Source organism: Pristiophorus japonicus, chromosome 16 (genome assembly GCF_044704955.1).
Source record: "Pristiophorus japonicus isolate sPriJap1 chromosome 16, sPriJap1.hap1, whole genome shotgun sequence".
In the NCBI taxonomy this organism is placed as follows: Eukaryota; Metazoa; Chordata; class Chondrichthyes; family Pristiophoridae; genus Pristiophorus; species Pristiophorus japonicus.
Genome location: NC_091992.1, coordinates 70,517,585 through 70,535,709, shown reverse-complemented (window position 1 = coordinate 70,535,709; position 18,125 = coordinate 70,517,585).

Here is an 18,125-nt window from a genome sequence, read left to right as displayed (position 1 = left end):
CTCCCTCTGTCCCCCTCTCCCGTTCCCCCTCTGTCTCTCCCTCTCCCTCCCTCTGTCTCTCCCTCTCCCTCACTCTCCCTCCCTCTCCCTCTCTCTGTCTCTCCCTCTCCCTCCCTCTGTCTCTCTCTCCCTCTGTCTCTCCCCCCCTCTCTCTCCCTCTCCCTCTCCCTCTCTCTCCTTCTCCCTCTCCCTCTCTCTCCCTCTCCCTCTTTCACTTCCCATTGCCCCACTGGCTCCCTGGGACTTTCTTTTAAAAAGTTAAAGCGAAAGGCAAAGGGATTAGTGCAGGATAGCGATAGGGATAATGATAACCAGAGCGAGACAGGAAGGGACAGAGCATATACAGATAAGAGTGCATCAGAAAGTGAGGTCAGAGTAGGGAAAAATGGTAAAAAGACAAAATTAAAAGCTCTTTGTCTGAATACACATAGCATGCATAACAAGATAGATGAATTGATGGCACAAATAGATATAAATGGGTATGATTTGATTGCCATTACAGGGACGTGGCTGCAAGGTGACCAAGGCTGGGAACTGAATATTCAGGGGTATTTGACATTTCAGAAGGATAGGCAGAAAGGAAAAGGAGGCGGGGTAGTTCTGTTAATAAAGCATGAGATCAGTGCAGTAGTGAGAAATGATATTGGCTCAGAAGATCAAGATGTAGAATCAGTTTGGGTGGAGTTAATAAATAATAAGGGAAAAAAGTCACTGGTGGGAGTAATCTACAGGCCCCTAACTGTAGGACAGAGTATAAATCAAGAAATAATGGAGGCTTGTAAGGAAGGTATGACAATAATCATGGGCGATTTTAACCTTCATATTGATTGGACAAATCAAATTGGCAAAGGTAGCCTTGAGGAAGAGTTCATAGAGTGTATTCGGAATGGTCTCTTGAAACAATATGTTGTGGAATCAACCAGGGAGCAGGCTATTTTAGATCTGGTAATGTGTAACGAGTCTGGATTAATTAATGATCTCGCAGTGAAGGATCCTCTTGGGAAGAGTGATCATAGCATGGCAGAATTTCAAATTCAGTTTGAGGGTGAGAAAGCTAGGTCTCAAACTAGTGTCCTGAACTTAAATAAAGGTAATTACAAAGGTATGAAGGCAGAGTTGGCTAAAGTGGACTTGTAAAATATATTAAAGGGTAAGATGATAGTGAGCAGTGGCAGACATTTAAGGAGATATTTCATAACTCTCAGCAAAGATATATTCCAGTCAGAAAGAAAAACTCTAAGAGAAGGATGAACCATCCGTGGCTAACTAAGGAAGTAAAGGATGGTATCAAATTGAAAACAAAGGCATACAATGTTGCAAAGAACAGTGGAAGGCCAGAGGATTGGGAAATTTTTAGAAACCAGCAAAGGACAAATAAATAAATAATAGAGAGAGAAGATAGTTTATGAGAGTAAACTAGAAAGAAATATAAAAATAGACAGTAAGAACATCTTATAGGTATATAAAAAGGAAGAGAGTTGTTAAAATAAACATTGGTCCATTAGAGGCTGAGACTGGGGAATTAATTTTGATAAAGTCCCACATGGCAGACTGGTCATGAAGATAAAAGCCCATGGGATCCAGGGCAAAGTGGCAAGTTGGATCCAAAATTGGCTTAGAGGTAGGAAGCAAAGGGTAATGGTTGATGGATGTTTTTGTGACTGGAAGGATGTTTCCAATGGGGTTCTGCAGGGCTCAGTACTGGGTCCCTTTTGCTTTTGTGGTATACATCAATGATCTAAATTTGAATATAGGGGGTATGATTAAAATGTTTGCAGATGACACTAAAATTGGCTGTGTTGTTGATAATGAAGAGGAAAGTCATGGGCTGCAGGACGATATCAATCTACTGGTCAGGTGGGCAGAACATTGACAAATTGAATTTAATTCAGAGAAGTGTGAGGTAATGCACGGGGAGGGCTAATAAGGAAGGGTATACACCTTAAATGGTAGGCCACTTAGAAGTGTAGATGAACAAAGGGACATTTGAGTGCTTGTCCACAGATCCCTGAAAGTAGCAGGCCAGATGAATAAGGTGGTTAAGAAGGCATACAGAATGCTTGCCTTTATTGGCTGAGGGATAGAATACAAGAACAGAGAGGTTATGTTTAAATAGTATAATACACTGGTTAGGCCACAGCTGGAGTACTGTGTGCAGTTCTGGTCGCCGTATTATAGGAAGGACGTGATTGCACTAGAGAGGGTGCAGAGGAGATTTACAAGGATGCTGCCTGGAATGGAGAATCTTAGCTATGAGGACAGATTGGATAGGCTGGGTTTGTTCTCCTTGGAACAGAGGAGGCTGAGGGGAGATCTCATTGAGGTGTATAAAATTTTGAGAGGTCTGGATATAGTGGATAACAAGGGCCTATTTCCCTTGATGGAGCAGGTTATTACGAGGGGGCATAGGTTTAAGGTGGTTGGTGGAAGGTTTACAGGTGATTTGAGGGGAAGCTTCTTCACGCAGAGGGTTGTGGGGGTCTAGAACTCACTGCCTGGAAGGGTGGTGGATGCAGAAATCCTCACCACATTTAAAAGGTGCTTGGATGGGCACTTGAAGTGCCATAACCTGCAGGGTTACGGACCTAGAGCTGGTAATTGGGATTAGACTGGATGACCTTTTGTTGGCTGGCGCAGACATGATGGGAATCGAATACGGCCAGGGTGATCTCCTGGACTAGTTTTGATAGCCTGGATGGGTCGGAGAGGAATTTTACCAGATTTTTTTCCCCAAATTGGCCTGGGTTTTAACTGGTTTTTTGCCTCTCCCAGGAGATCACATGGCTCCGGTTGGGGTGGTGTGTAGAATGTTTCGGTGTCAGGAGTGTCGCAGTTGTGTGGGGCAGATTGTTGGGCCGATGCTTTTTACCTGTCCGCCATTGTTCATTGTTCATAGGTTTATCTGTAACCTTCAGGGCTGCTGACCGAGGGCCGTGCAGCTCTTTGTCGGCCGGTGCGGACACGATGGGCTGAAATGGCCTCCTGCGCTGTAAATTTCGATGTTTCTATGAAACAGGGAAATGGCAGATAATTTGAACAAATATTTTGTATCGATCTTCACGGTAGATGACACTAAAAGCATCCCAATAATTGATAATTAAAGGGCTATTGGGAGGGAGGAACTTAAAACAATCACTATCACTGGAGAAAAAGTACTAGGCAAACTAATGGGACTTAAGGCGGACAAGTCCCCTGGACCTGATGGCCTGCATCCTAGGGTCTTAAAAGAAGTGGCTGCAGAACTACCAAAATTCCCTGGATTCTGGAGAGGTCCCAGCAGATTCGAAAACTGCCCCTATTTAAGAAAGGAGGGAGACAGAAAGCAGGAAACTATAGACCAGTTAACCTAACATCTGTCATTGGGAAAATGCTGGAGTTCATCATTAAGGAAGTAATAGCAGGACATTTAGAAAATCATAATACAGTCAAGCAGAGTCAGCATGGTTTTATGAAAGGGAAATCATGTTTGACAAATTTGCTGGAGCTCTTTGAGGATGTAACGAGCAGGGTGGATAAAGGAGAATCAGTAGATGTCATGTATTTGGATTTCCAGAAGGCATACAATAAGGTGCCACACAAAAGATTACTGCACAAGATAAGAGTTCACAGGGTTGGGGGTAATATATTAGCATGGATAGAGGATTGGTTAACTAACAGAAAACAGATTGTTGGGATAAATGGGTCAGTTTGTGGTTGGCAAACGGTAACCAGTGGGGAGCCACAGGGATCAGTGCTGGGGCCTCAACTATTTACAATCTATATTAATGACTTGGATGAAGGGACCGAGTTTAATGTAGCCAAGTTTGGTGATGATACAAAGATAGGATTTACTAGGGCTCCTTAATGCTGCACTCAGGTAAATGCTGCTTTAATACCAAGGGCAGTCACTCTCACCTCACCTCTCGGATTCAGTGCTTCTATGATGGTGGGGACATCAAGAGGAGGCTGATATGGATCATCCACTCGGAATGTTTGTCTGTTGGTGTTGGCGAATGGTCCAGTCTTGTCTTTTGCGCTCGCGTGCTGGGCTCCGCCGTCGTTGAGGATGGAGATATTTATGGAGCCTCCTCTTCCCGTTAGTTGTTCCTTGTCCACCACCATTCACACTGGATGCAGCAGGACTGCAGGGCTTTGATCTGATCCATTGGTTGTGGTATCGCTGAGCTCATTTATAGCATGCTGTTTCTGTTAATACGGATTCTTTTTCCCTCAATCTGTTTCAGCGAATACACTGACGCGAACACCTTGCCTTTTCTGTAAAGGACCTTTATTGAAGATTCTCCGGCCGGGACTTGTCAAGACAAAGGGACACTCTCAATCAGAGCCTGTTTACCTTCCTCTGGACAAGCCCCTTTACAGCACGAAAAGCACAGTAGTTATACATTTTCAAAACAGAACACATTTGATTAGCACTTGGTCTATCCAATCCCTTTCTGCCTCCCCCCGAGTACGTCCAATGGCAGGCAAGAAAGTCTCCCAATTAGGGCTGGTGTCAGGGTCAGGTTAGTTATAGCTTCGCTACACTGTCTTCCCTTATCAGTAAAGAACCCAATTAGTTTCCCTTCCTCCTGATCAGTAAAAGCCATTACTTTTCTCCTCCTATCTAGGATTGCTTTCTTTCTTTGTGCCACCTTGCGTCTTTCTCATGTTTAACCTCAACCTCAACTCTTGGTAACCCCTTTTTTTTCTGTCGATTCTGCAGTTGTCTGCATCTTGACATTTCTTTAGCTATTTTCCCATGATTCCCTATTTCCATCCCTCTGCCACATTTACAATCCTTCTGTATCCATTCTCATTTCCACTGCTTACCATGCATGTAGTCCTGTGTTGCAACTTCCCCAGCTTGGCATCTCATTTTTAGGTACACCTGGTGCTGCTCCTGGTATGCTCTTCTGCACTCCTCATTGAACCAGGGTTGGTCCACTGGCTTGATGGTAATGGTAGAGTGAGGGATATGTCAGGCCATGAGGTTACAGATTGTGGTGGAATATAATTCTGCTGCTGCTGATGGCCCACAGTGCCTCATTAATGCCATGTTTTGAGCTGCTAGATCTATTCTGAATCTATCCCATTTATCATGGTGGTAGTGCCACACATGATGATGGAGGGTGTCCTCAGTGTGAAGTTGCGATTTCGTCTCCACAAAGACAGTGAGGTGGTCACTGCTACCAATAATATCAGGGGCAGATGTGAGGATGAGGTTAAGTAGGTTTTTCCCTCGTGTTGGTTCTCTCACCACCTGCCGCAGGCCCAGTCTGGCAGCTAAACACGAAGGCAGAATATTATCTGAATGGCGGCAGATTAGGAAAAGGGGAGGTGCAACGAGACCTGGGTGTCATGGTACATCAGTCATTGAAAGTTGGCATGCAGGTACAGCAGGTGGTGAAGAAGGCAAATGGTATGTTGGCCTTCATAGCTAGGGGATTTGAGTATAGGAGAAGGGAGGTCTTATTGCAGTTGTACAGGGCCTTGGTGAGGCCTCACCTGGAATATTGTGTTCAGTTTTGGTCTCCTAATCTGAGGAAGGACGTTCTTGCTATTGAGGGAGTGCAGCGAAGGTTCACCAGACTGATTCCCAGGATGGCAGGACTGACATATGAGGAGAGACTGGATCAACTGGGCCTTTATACACTGGAGTTTAGAAGGATGAGAGGAGATCTCTTAGAAACATATAAAATTCTGACGGGACTGGACAGGTTAGATGCAGGAAGAATGTTCCCGATGTTGGGGAAGTCCAGAACCAGGGGACACAGTCTAAGGATAAGGGGTAAGCCATTTAGGACTGAGATGAGGAGAAACTTCTTCACTCAGAGAGTTGGTAACCTGTGGAATTCCCTGCCGCAGAGAGTTGTTGATGCCAGTTCATTGGATATATTCAAGAGGGAGTTGGATATGGCCCTTTCGGCTAAAGGGATCAAGGGGTATGGAGAGAAAGCAGGAAAGGGGTACTGAGGGAATGATCAACCATGATCTTATTGAATGGTGGTGCAGGCTCGAAGGGTCGAATGGCCTACTCCTGCACTTATTTTCTATGTTTCTATGTCCTTCAGGGCTTGGTCAGTAGTGGTGCTACCGAGCCACTCTTGGTGATGGACATTGAAGTCCCCCACCCAGAGTATATTCTGTGCTCTTGTTACCCTCAGTGCTACTTCCAAGTGGTGTTGAACATGGAGAAGCCCTGGTTCATCAGCTGAGGGAGGGCGGTAGGTGATAATCAGCAGGAGGTTTCCTTGCCCAGGCTTGACCTGAAGACATGAGACTTCGTGTGGTATACAAAAGCAAAATACTGCGGATACTGGAATCTGAAATAAAAACAGAGAATGCTGGAAATCTCAGCGGGTCAGACAGCGTCTGTGGAGCGAGAAACAGAGTTAACATTTCAGGCCGATGACCCTTTGTCAGAACTGATTTCATGGGGTCCAGAGTCAATGCTGAGGACTCCCAGGGCCACTCCCTTTTGACTTTTGCTCGGACAGTATATAAGAACATAAGAACATAAGAATTAGGAACAGGAGTAGGCCATCTAGCCCCTCGAGCCTGCTCCGCCATTCAATAAGATCATGGCTGATCTAGTCGTGGACTCAGCTCCACTTATCCGCCCTCTCCCCGTAACCCTTAATTCCCTTATTGCTTAAAAATCTATCTATCTTTGACTTGAAAACATTCAATGAGCCAGCCTCAACTGCTTCCTTGGGCAGAGAATTCCACAGATTCACAACCCTCTGGGAGAAGAAATTCTTTCTCAACTCGGTTTTAAATTGGCTCCTCCGTATTTTGAGGCTGTGCCCCCTAGTTCTAGTCTCCCCCACCAATGGAAACAACCTCTCTGCCTCTATCTTGTCTATCCCTTTCATGATTTTAAATGTTTCTATAAGATCACCCCTCATCCTTCTGAGCTCCAAGGAGTAAAGACCCAGTCTACTCAATCTATCATCATAAGGTAACCCCCTCATTTCTCGAATCAGCCGAGTGAATCGTCTCTGTACCCCTTCCAAAGCTAGTATATCCTTCCTTAAGTAAGGTGACCAAAACTGCACGCAGTACTCCAGGTGCGGCCTTACCAATACCTTATACAGTTGCAGCAACATCTCCCTGCTTTTGTACTCCATCCCTTTCGCAATGAAGGCCAACATTCCATTTGCCTTCCTGATTACCTGCTGCACCTGCAAACTAACCTTTTGGGATTCATGCACAAGGACCCCCAGGTCCCTCTGCACCACAGCATGTTGTAATTTCTCCCCATTCAAATAATATTCCCTTTTACTGTTTTTTCCCCCAAGGTGGATGACCTCACACTTTCCGACATTGTATTCCATCTGCCAAACCTTAGCCCATTCGCTTAACCTATCCAAATCTCCTTGCAGCCTCTCTGAGTCCTCTACACAACCCGCTTTCCCACTAATCTTAGTGTCATCTGCAAATTTTGTTGCACTACACTCTGTCCCCTCTTCTAGGTCATCTATGTATATTGTAAACAGTTGTGGTCCCAGCACCGACCCCTGTGGCACACCACTAACCACTGATTTCCAACCGGAAAAGGACCCATTTATCCCGACTCTCTGCTTTCTGTTCGCCAGCCAATTCTCTATCCATGCTAATACATTTCCTCTGACTCCGCGTACCTTTATCTTCTGCAGTAACCTTTTGTGTGGCACCTTATCGAATGCCTTTTGGAAATCTAAATACACCACATCCATCGGTACACCTCTATCCACCATGCTCGTTATATCCTCAAAGAATTCCAGTAAATTAGTTAAACATGATTTCCCTTTCATGAATCCATGCTGCGTCTGCTTGATTGCACTATTCCTATCCAGATGTCCCGCTACTTCTTCCTTAATGATAGTTTCAAGCATTTTCCCCACCACAGATGTTAAACTAACCGGCCTATAGTTACCAGCCTTTTGCCTGCCCCCTTTTTTAAACAGAGGCGTTACATTAGCTGCTCTCCAATCCGCTGGTACCTCCCCAGAGTCCAGAGAATTTTGGTAGATTATAACAAATGTATCTGCTATAACTTCCGCCATCTCTTTTAATACCCTGGGATGCATTTCATCAGGACCAGTGGACTTGTCTACCTTCAGTCCCATTAGTCTGTCCAGCACTACCTCCCTAGTGATAGTAATCATCTCAAGGTCCTCCCTTCCCACATTCCTATGACCAGCAATTTTTGGCATGGTTTTTGTGTCTTCCACTGTGAAGACGGAAGCAAAATAATTGTTTAAGGTCTCAGCCATTTCCACATTTCCCATTATTAAATCCCCCTTTTCATCTTCTAAGGGACCAACATTTACTTTAGTCACTCTTTTCCGTTTTATATATCTGTAAAAGCTTTTACTATCTGTTTTTATGTTTTACGCAAGTTTACCTTTGTAATCTATCTTCCCTTTCTTTATTGCTTTTTTAGTCATTCTTTGCTGTTGCTTAAAATCTTTCCAATCCTCTAGTTTCCCACTAACCTTGGCCACCTTATACGCATTGGTCTTTGATTTGATACTTTCCTTTATTTCCTTGGTTATCCACGGCTGGTTCTCTCTTTTCTTGCTGCCCTTCTTTTTCACTGGAATATATTTTTGTTGCGCATTATGAAAGGGCTCCTTAAAAGTCCTCCACTGTTCCTCAATTGTGCCACCGTTTAGTCCTTGTTTCCAGTCTACTTTAGCCAACTCTGCCCTCATCCCACTGTAGTCCCCTTTGTTTAAGCATAGTATGGTCGTTTCTGACACAACTTCCTCATCCTCAATCTGTATTACAAATTCAACCATATTGTGATCACTCATTCCGAGAGGATCTTTTACGAGGAGATTGTTTATTTTTCCTGTCTCGTTACACAGGACCAGATCCAAAATGGCTTGCTCCCTTGTAGGCTCTGTTACATACTGTTCTAAGAAACAATCCCATATGCATTCTATGAATTCCTTCTCCAGGCTACCCCCTGCGATTTGATTTGACCAATCGATATGTAGGTTAAAATCCCCCATAACTACTGCCGTTCCTTTTTCACATGCCTCCATTATTCCCTTGATTATTGCCCGCCCCACCATGAAGTTATTATTTGGGGGCCTATAAACTACGCCGACCAGTGACTTTTTCCCCTTACTATCTCTAATCTCCACCCACAATGATTCAACATTTTGTTCATTGGAGCCAATATCATCCCTCACAACTGCCCTGATATCATCCCTTATTAACAGAGCTACCCCACCTCCCTTCCCTTCTTGCCTATCTTTCCGAATCGTCAGATACCTCTGTACGTTTAATTCCCAGTCCTGGCCACCTTGCAACCATGTCTCTGTAATGGCCACCAAATCATACCCATTTGTAATGATTTGTGCCGTCAACTCATTTACTTTATTTCTAATGCTGCGTGCATTTAGGTAGAGTGTTTTCATCCTAGTTTTTAAACCATGATTTTTAGTTTTTACCCATCCTGCAGCCCTTTTATATTCAGTGGCCCTTTTTGTTTCTTGCCTTTGGTTTCTCTGCCCTCCACTTTTACTCATCTCTTTTCTGTCTTTTGTTTTTGTCTCCTTTTTGTTTCCCTCTGTCTCCCTGTATTGTTTCCCATCCCCCTGCCATATTAGTTTAACTCCTCACCAACAGCACTAGCAAACACTCCCCCTAGGACATTGGTTCCGTTCCTGCCCAAGTGCAGACCGTCCGGTTTGTACTGGTCCCACCTCCCCCAGAACCTGTTCCAATGCCCCACGAATTTGAATCCCGCCCTGCTGCACCACTGCTCAAGCCACGTATTCATCTGTGCTATCCTGCGATTCCTACTCTGACTAGCACGTGGCACTGGTAGCAATCCCGAGATTACTACTTTTGAGGTCCTACTTTTTAATTTAACTCCTAGCTCCTTAAATTCGTCTCGTAGGACCTTATCCCTTTTTTTACCTATGTCGTTGGTACCAATGTGCACCACGACAACTGGCTGTTCTCCATCCCTTTTCAGAATGTCCTGCACTCGCTCGGAGACATCCTTGACCCTTGCACCAGGGAGGCAACATACCATCCTGGAGTCTCGATTGCGGCCGCAGAAACGCCTATCTATTCCCCTTATGATTGAATCCCCTTTCACTATCGCTCTCCCACTCTTTTTTATGCCCTCCTGTACAACAGAGCCAGCCACGGTGCCATGAACTTGGCTGCTGTTGCTCTCCCCTAATGAGTCATCTCCCTCAACAGCACTCAAAACAGTGTATCTGTTTTGCAGGGGGATGACCAGATGGGACCCCTGCACTACCTTCTTTGTACTACTCTTCCTGCTGGTCTTCCATTCCCTAGCTGGCTGTGGATCCTTCTCATGCGGAAGACCAACTCACTACACGTGCCACTTATGTCATTCTCAGCATCGTGGATGCTCCAGAGTGAATCCACCCTCAACTCCAATTCCGCAACGGAAGCGTCCCTGAGTTCCCACATGGCACAGGAGGAGCATATCACGTGACCGAGCTCTCCTGCCATGCCTTAACCCTTAGATACCCTTAAATTGGTAATAACAATGTTACAGTTTACTTACTGATATAAAAATAAAAAGAAAAGCTACTCACCAATCACCAGCCAATCACTTACCCCATTGGCTGTGACGTCACCTTTTGATTCCTTTCTACTTCTTTTTTGCTTTCTCTCCCGCTGTAGCTGCACCGGTACGCCTTTTATAGGCCGCTCCGACGCTGCTCCCACCTCTCGCCAACTGCCGCTGGCTCTCGAGCTCCCGCTGGGCCTTTTATAGGCCGCTCCCACCTCTCGCCAACTGCCGCTTGCTCTCGAGCTCTCGCTGGGCCTTTTATAGGCCGCTCCGACTCTGCTCCCACCTCTTGCCAACTGCCGCTGACTCTCGAGCTCCCGCTGGGCCTTTTCTAGGCCGCTCCGACGCTGCTCCCACCTCTCGCCAACTGCCGCTGGCTCTCGAGCTCCCATATAGCCAGGGAAATGCTGGAGTGAATGTTGTGTGAAGGTTGGTGGAAAGCTATGATTCTGAGAGTATGACCACGTCAGGCTGTTGCTTGGCCAGTCTGTGGGACAGCTCTCCTAATGTTGGCACAAGTCCCCAGATGTTGGTGGTTGACTGGGCTGGTGTGCCGTTGCCATGTCCAAATCGGAAGCCTCTTTGGAAAGCCAATTGTGCCACCTGGGTTACTCTGATACTATTTTGTTGCGGTTTGATCAATTTCACAGGGCAGTTAGGAGTCAACTACATTGCTGAGGGTCTGGAGTCACAGCTCGGCCCAGGCTGGGTCAGGACGATAGTGAGCCCGCTGGATTCTTTCTCAACTGAATTCGTAAAGGGGGTATAGAGGGTGGGTACAGGGTATAGAGGGTGGGCACAGGGGTATAGAGGGTGGCCACAGGGGTATAGAGAGTGGGTACAGGGTATAGAGAATGGGTACAGGGTATAGAGGGTGGTACATGGATATAGAGGGTAGGTACAGGGTATAGAGGGTGGCCACAGGGGTATAGAGGGTGGGTACAGGGTATAGAGGGAGGGTACAGGGTATAGAGGGTATCACATCCAGGCTTTATATTATTGGTGATACAGCACTGCGTACGACCAGCTTTGTTCCCGCAGCTTTTGATCAACAGCATTGACTCCTGGGGAACAATCTACGCAGTGCGGCGATTTAAAAAACAGTGGGAGGTTTTGCAAATTGTGTCGCTAAAACACTTTTGATTCTGAATTTGCCGGTTGGGGCTGAGTTTTGTAGTTTTTACAATGAGCTCGCAGTGAATCCTTGGCCTGGTGTGTGACTCAGTGGAAATCTCCTCACCAGCAACAGTGCTTTCAACATGGCCACATATTAGTCATGGTCCATACTTCAATGCTCAGCCCTTCCCAGAGGTTCTGCACTCAATCACCTGTCTCCACGCCTTGACAGCAGTTGGCCGTTGATTCCAGCCAACCAAGGTCAACTTTATCACAACTCTGACTTTAACTCGTTTCCCTGGTGTTGTGCCCATTCCCCATTGATCCTCCATGTAACCATACCTGTGTAGTTCAGTGTCCCTGTGTCCATTCGTGGGCACATATTGCCTGCCACAACAGACCCAAGCCCATCACTCCGATCTCCCCTTTTCTCTCCTTTCCTGTTTACCCCTCCTCGCCCATCTTTCCTGTCTTCGTACATCATTTCATTTATCCGCCCTCGGATACTCTACCCTCACAAACCCTAAGCCCTCAACACTCCGCCTCTCCCTTATACTCCAGTCGCCATCCCACGCTTGACCCTTTGAAATAATCCTACAGCCTCGCTCTGTGTCTCTCTCTGTGTCTCTCTCTGTCTCTCTCTGTGTCTCTCTCTCTCTGTGTCTCTCTCTCTGTCTAGCTCTCTCTGTGTGTCTCTCTCTCTGTGTCTCTCTCTCTCTGTCTCGCTCTCCCTGTCTCTCTCTCTGTGTCTCTCTCGCTCTGTGTGTGTTTGTCTCTCTCTCTCTCTTTCTCACTGTGTCTCTCTGTGTCTCTCTCTGTGTCTCACTCTCTCTGTGTGTCTCTCTCTCTCTCTCTCTCTCTGTCTCTCTCTCTGTCTCTCTCTGTGTGTCTCTCTCTCTCTCGGTCTCTCTCTGTGTCTCTCTCTGTGTCTCTCTGTGTCTCTCTCTCTTCTCTCTCTCTCTGTCTCTCTCTGTGTGTGTGTCTCTCTCTCTCTGTCTCTCTCTCTCTCTCTCTGTGTCTCTCTCTCTGTGTTTCTCTCTCTCTGTGCCTCTCACTCTGTGTCTCTCTTGCTCTGTGTGTGTGTGTCTCTCTCTGTTTCTCACTGTGTCTCTCTCTGTCTCTCTGCGTCTCTCACTCTCTGTGTGTGTGTCTCTCTCTCTCGCTGTGTCTCTCTCTCTGTCTCTCTCTGTGTGTCTCTCTCTCTCTGTCTCTCTCTGTGTCTCTCTGTGTATCTCTTTGTCTCTCTCTCTGTCTCTCTCTCTGTCTCTCTCTCTCTCTGTGTCTCTCTCTCTGTGCCTCTCACTCTGTGTGTGTGTGTCTCTTTCTCTCTCTCTGTGTAAAGTCCTGTCCCCTCAGTACAGATTCACACGAGGCATGTAGTGAAGTCAAGGTCACTCTGGACCTGCACCTTTATTTCACAGCTCTGGAACGCTGCACTTGCCTGAGACCTGTCCTTAGATACCTGTCTCTTGCAAATGCACCCCTGGTGGTAAGGTATGCTGGTGGTTACAGGTCATATCTTATTACAGTCATGTATAGCACGTTAGGATACAGTTATATATAATAATGTAAGATACATGACATCACCCTCCCCCAAGGTCTTATTGTCTTTGTAGGTTCAGTCTCTGAGGTGGTCTACACTCTCGCGTGGAGCGTCTGAGTTGTGGTTCAGTTGTTTGCCTTGGTATCTGTTTTTCTTTGGGTGTGGTTGCTGGTATTTTGCCTGGGCTGTCTGTTTCGATTGGTGTGATTGTTGTTGACTCGCCTGGGCTGTCTGTTGAGATTGCCCTTTCCTCAGGTTGTTCCCTCTGTCTGTCCACCAGGTGTGGTGCGAGTTCCACATTGTAGCCTGCCTCTGGTTCCGCAGTGTTGTTGGTAAATCTGCTTTTGACTTGGTCTACATGCCTCCAGCAGGTTTGGCCATTGTCCATTTGTACGACCAGTAGCCTGTTTCCTTCCTTGCCCATTACTGTCCCTGCAAGCCATTTGGGACCCCTGCCATAGTTTAGTACAAACACTTTGTCCCTTATCTCATTCCATCTCCCCCTCGAATTTCTGTCATGGTACTCAGTCAGCTTACGGCGCTTTGCCTCAACGATTTCGTGCATGTCTGGGAGGATTAATGAGAGCCTTGTTTTTAAAGCCCTTTTCATCAACAGTTGCGCGGGGGGGATCCCAGTCAATGAGTGCGGACGAGATCTGTATGCCAGCAGCAGTCGCGACAGGCGACCCTGCAGCATGGGATCTTAGATTTTAAGCATGCCTTGTTTACTGATTTGCACTGTTCTCTCCGCCTGGCCATTGGAGGCCGGCTTGAACGGTGCCGTCTTGATGTGATTTATGCCGTGGTCAATTATAAAATCTTGGAATTCTGCGCTGGTGAAGCATGGACCATTGTCACTGACCAATATGTCAGGATTCCGTGCGTTGCAAACATGGTTGCGAGGCTCTCCACAGTGGTGGAAGTTGTGCTCGAGTTTAAAATGGTGCATTCGATCCACTTTGAAAATGCATCTACAACTACGAGGAACATTTTGCCCATGAATGGGCCCGCATAGTCTACGTGCACCCACGACCACGGTGTGGTAGGCCAGGACCAGGGGCTCAGTGGAGCATTTCTATAAAGGAGTTAGATGAGGTCCTTACTGCTAGGGGGATCAAGGGGTATGGCGAGAAAGCAGGAATGGGGTACTGAAGTTGAATGTTCAGCCATGAACTCATTGAATGGCGGTGCAGGCTAGAAGGGCCGAATGGCCTACTCCTGCACCTATTTTCTATGTTTCTATGTTTCTCCCTGGGGGCATTGCTGAGTTGGGCACAAATGATGCACCTTCGGACGCAGAGCTCCAAGTCCACGTCAATGTCAGGTCACCAGATGTGGGATCTGGCTGTGGCCTTCATGAGAACGATCCCCGGGTGCTCGCGGTGGAGCTCCCTGACAAATGCCTCTCTGCCTCGCAGAGGCATGACTACTCGGCTGCCCCACATCAGGCAGTCTGCTTGTAGTGATACCTCATGCATGCACCTGTGAAAGGGTTTTAATTCCTCAGGGCAGGCATCGCGAGCCTCTGCCCAGTCACCGGTTAGGACACATCTTTTTACTAAGGATAACGTGGGGTCGCTGGCCGTCCAGGCTCTGATTTGGCGAGCCATCATGGGCGAAGCTGTGGACTCAAAGGCATTGATTGCCATGACTATCTCACAGTCCTGTTCGTCAGACCCTTCCATGTTCGCTAGGGGTAGCCTGCTGAGCGCGTCGGCACAGTTGTCTGTGCCTGGTCTGTGCCTTATGGTATAGTCGTAGGATGCCAGCATGAGTGCCCACCGTGGAATTCACGGCGAGCCATTGGCGTTTATTGCCTTGCTCTCGGATAGGAGGGACGTGAGGGGCTTGTGGCCGATTTCTAACGTGAACTTGGCCCCGAAAAGGTATCTTTTTGACACCGTACACGCATGTGAGCGCCTCCTTCTCTACCATTCCGTACCCGCGCTCCGCCCGCGAAAGTGACCTGGAGGCTTAAGCTATGGGTTGTAATTTGCCCGCACTATTGACATGTTGTAAAACGCACCCGACCCCATACGCTGACGCATCGCATGTGAGAACTAGCTTTTTACCTGGATCAAAGAAAGTCAAAACACTGTCGGAACACAGAAGGTTGCGTGCCTTATTGAAGGCGCGTTCCTGGGCGTCCCCCCAAAACCAATCGCACCCCTTCCTGAGTAGCACGTGGAGAGGCTCCAGCAGCGTGCTTAAGTTCTGCATAAAGTTCCCAAAGTAATTGAGTAGCCCGAGAAAGGCGCGCAGTTCTGAAACATTCCGGGGCCTGGGTGTCAGGCGAATTGCTTCTGTTTTGGACTCTGTTGGGTAGATTCCATCAGCGGTAATCCTTCTGCCCAAAAATTCAACCTCGGGTGCGAGAAACAGGCACTTGGATTTCTTGACTCGTAGGCCTACCCGATCCAACCGCTTTAGTACTTCCTCCAAATTACGGAGATGGGAGTCGGTGTCTCTGCCCGTGATAAGTATGTCGTCTTGAAATACAACCGTCCCCGGGATGGACTTGAGCAGACTCTCCATGTTGCGCTGGAATATGGAAGCTGCCGACCTGATGCCAAATGGGCATCGATTGTACATGAAAAGGCCTCGATGTGTGTTGATGGTGGTGAGTAGCTTGGATTCTTCGATCAATTCTTGCGTCATTTACGCAGATGTGAGGTCTAGTTTTGAGAAAAGTTTACCTCCAGCCAATGTGGCAAATAAGTCCTCCGCTCTGGGCAGCGGGTACTGGTCCTGTAGGGAGACTCTGTTTATGGTAGATTTGTAGTCCCCACAGATTCGTACAGATCCATCAGGCTTCATGACTGGGACGATGGGACTTGCCAAGTCGCTAAATTCCACAGGTGATATAATGCCTTTCCGCAGAAACCTGTCTAGTTCGTATTCAATCTTTTCCCTCATCACATAGGGTACAGCTCTGGCCTTGTAATGGACCGGTCTAGCATCCTGTGTGATGTAGATTTTGACTTTGGCCCCTTTGAAAGTGCCCACACCTGCCTGAAAGAGATGTTCAAATCACTTTCTAACTGTTGAGCAGGAGGTCCGTTCCTCTAATGACATGGCATGGACATCATCCCATTTCCAGTTTAGTTTTGCCAGCCAGCTTCTCCCCAGCAGTGCTGGGGGGTCTCCGGGGACAATCCACAGGTGAAGTCGGTTCACTGTCCTTTTGTGTGTGACAGAGAGCATGGCGCTGCCGAGGACTGGTATGATTTCTTTGGTATAGGTCCTTAGTTTGGTGTCGACCCTTGTGAGTTTTGGTCTGTCTCTTTTATGCGGCCACAGTTGTTCAAATTGTTGAGCACCCATGAGAGATTGACTCGCTCCCGTATCCAGCTCCTTGTTGATAGGTATCCCGTTGAGTAGGACCCTCATCATTATAGGAGGCGTCCTGTTGTAGGAGCAGCGGCCATTGATCGTGTTGACCCGCTGTATATCGGTGTCCCGGGTACTGTCCCCACCGTCTTCTGGTCCGCTTTCCGACCCATCCAATTCGTATACCAGCCGAGCTGCCGTTTTTTTGCACGTGCGGGCCAAATGCCCTGTATATTCACAGTTCCTGCAAACAACCTGCTAAAATCGACATCCCCTTGATGAGTGCCCACCCCCACACCTCCAGCACAGACTGCTTTCATTGTTCCCAAAGAATGAGCTGCGTCTGGCTGATCTCTCTTGAGCTTCTGTCAGTTTGTAGTTGATTGCTCGCATTGTGGGTTGATGAGGTGTGAACGGCCGTTCCTGTGGCCCTTGATGGCTTCTGGCGTAACTGCCTGCTGTCGAGAGCCTGTTCTCTCAGTTTTGTCTGTATGTGGGGGTAGCAGCTTGTCTAATGCTGTGAACTCCTTGTTCCATTATTTCGTTAGTTGTTATACCTGCATTGGAAATCAACCTCGTTTCTTCTTTCCCTACCAAGAATGTCTGTGCAACCATTGCTGCTGCCTCTAAGGTCAGGTTCTTGGTCTCTATGAGCTTTCGGAATATGCCTACATGGCCTATTCCTTCAATGAAAAAGTCTCTCAGCATTTCTCTCCTCAGTTCATCGGCGAACTCACATAAACTAGCCAACCTCCGAAGTTCCGCCACGAAGTCGGGTATGCTCTGGCCCACACAGCATCTGTAGTTGCAGAACCTGTGTCTGGCCATGTGTAGGCTGCTCGCTGGCTTCAAATGGTCTCTTACCAGTGTGCTCAATTCTTCAAACGACTTGCTTGCTGGTTTCTTGGGTGCCAGCAGATCCTTCATTAAAGCGTATGTTTTCGAGCCACAGCTGGTCAAGAGATGGGCTCTTCTCTTGTCTGCTTTGTCGTCTCCTAATCAGTCTTTGGTTACAAAGCTTTGCTGGAGCCTTTCTATAAAGTCCTCCCAATTGTCTCCTGCATTGTACTTTTCATCTGATCCGTTGTTCGCCATTCTGTGGATTCTGTAATCCCGTAACTCGTTGCCACTGTAAAGTCCTGTCCCCTCAGTACAGATTCACACTAAGCATGTAGTGAAGTCAAGGTCACTCTGGACCTGCACCTTTATTTCACAGCTCTGGAATGCTGCACTTGCCTGAGACCTGTCCTTATATACCTGTCTCTTGCAAATGCACCCCTGGTGGTAAGATCTGCTGGCGGTTACAGGTCATATCTTATTACAGTCATGTATAGCATGTTAGGGTACAGTTATATATAATAATGTAAGATACATGACACTCTGTCTCTCTCTCTCTCTGTCTCTCTCTCTCTCTCTGTCTCTCTCTCTCTCTCTCTCTGTGTCTCTCTCTCTCTGTGTCTCTCTCGCTCTCTCTTTGTCTCTCTCTCTGTCTCTCTCTCTCTATGTCTCTCTCTCTCTGTCTCTCTCTGTGTCTCTCTCTGTGTCTCTGTCTCTTTCTCTCTCTCTCTGTCTCTCTCTCTGTCTCTCTCTCTCTATCTCTCTCTC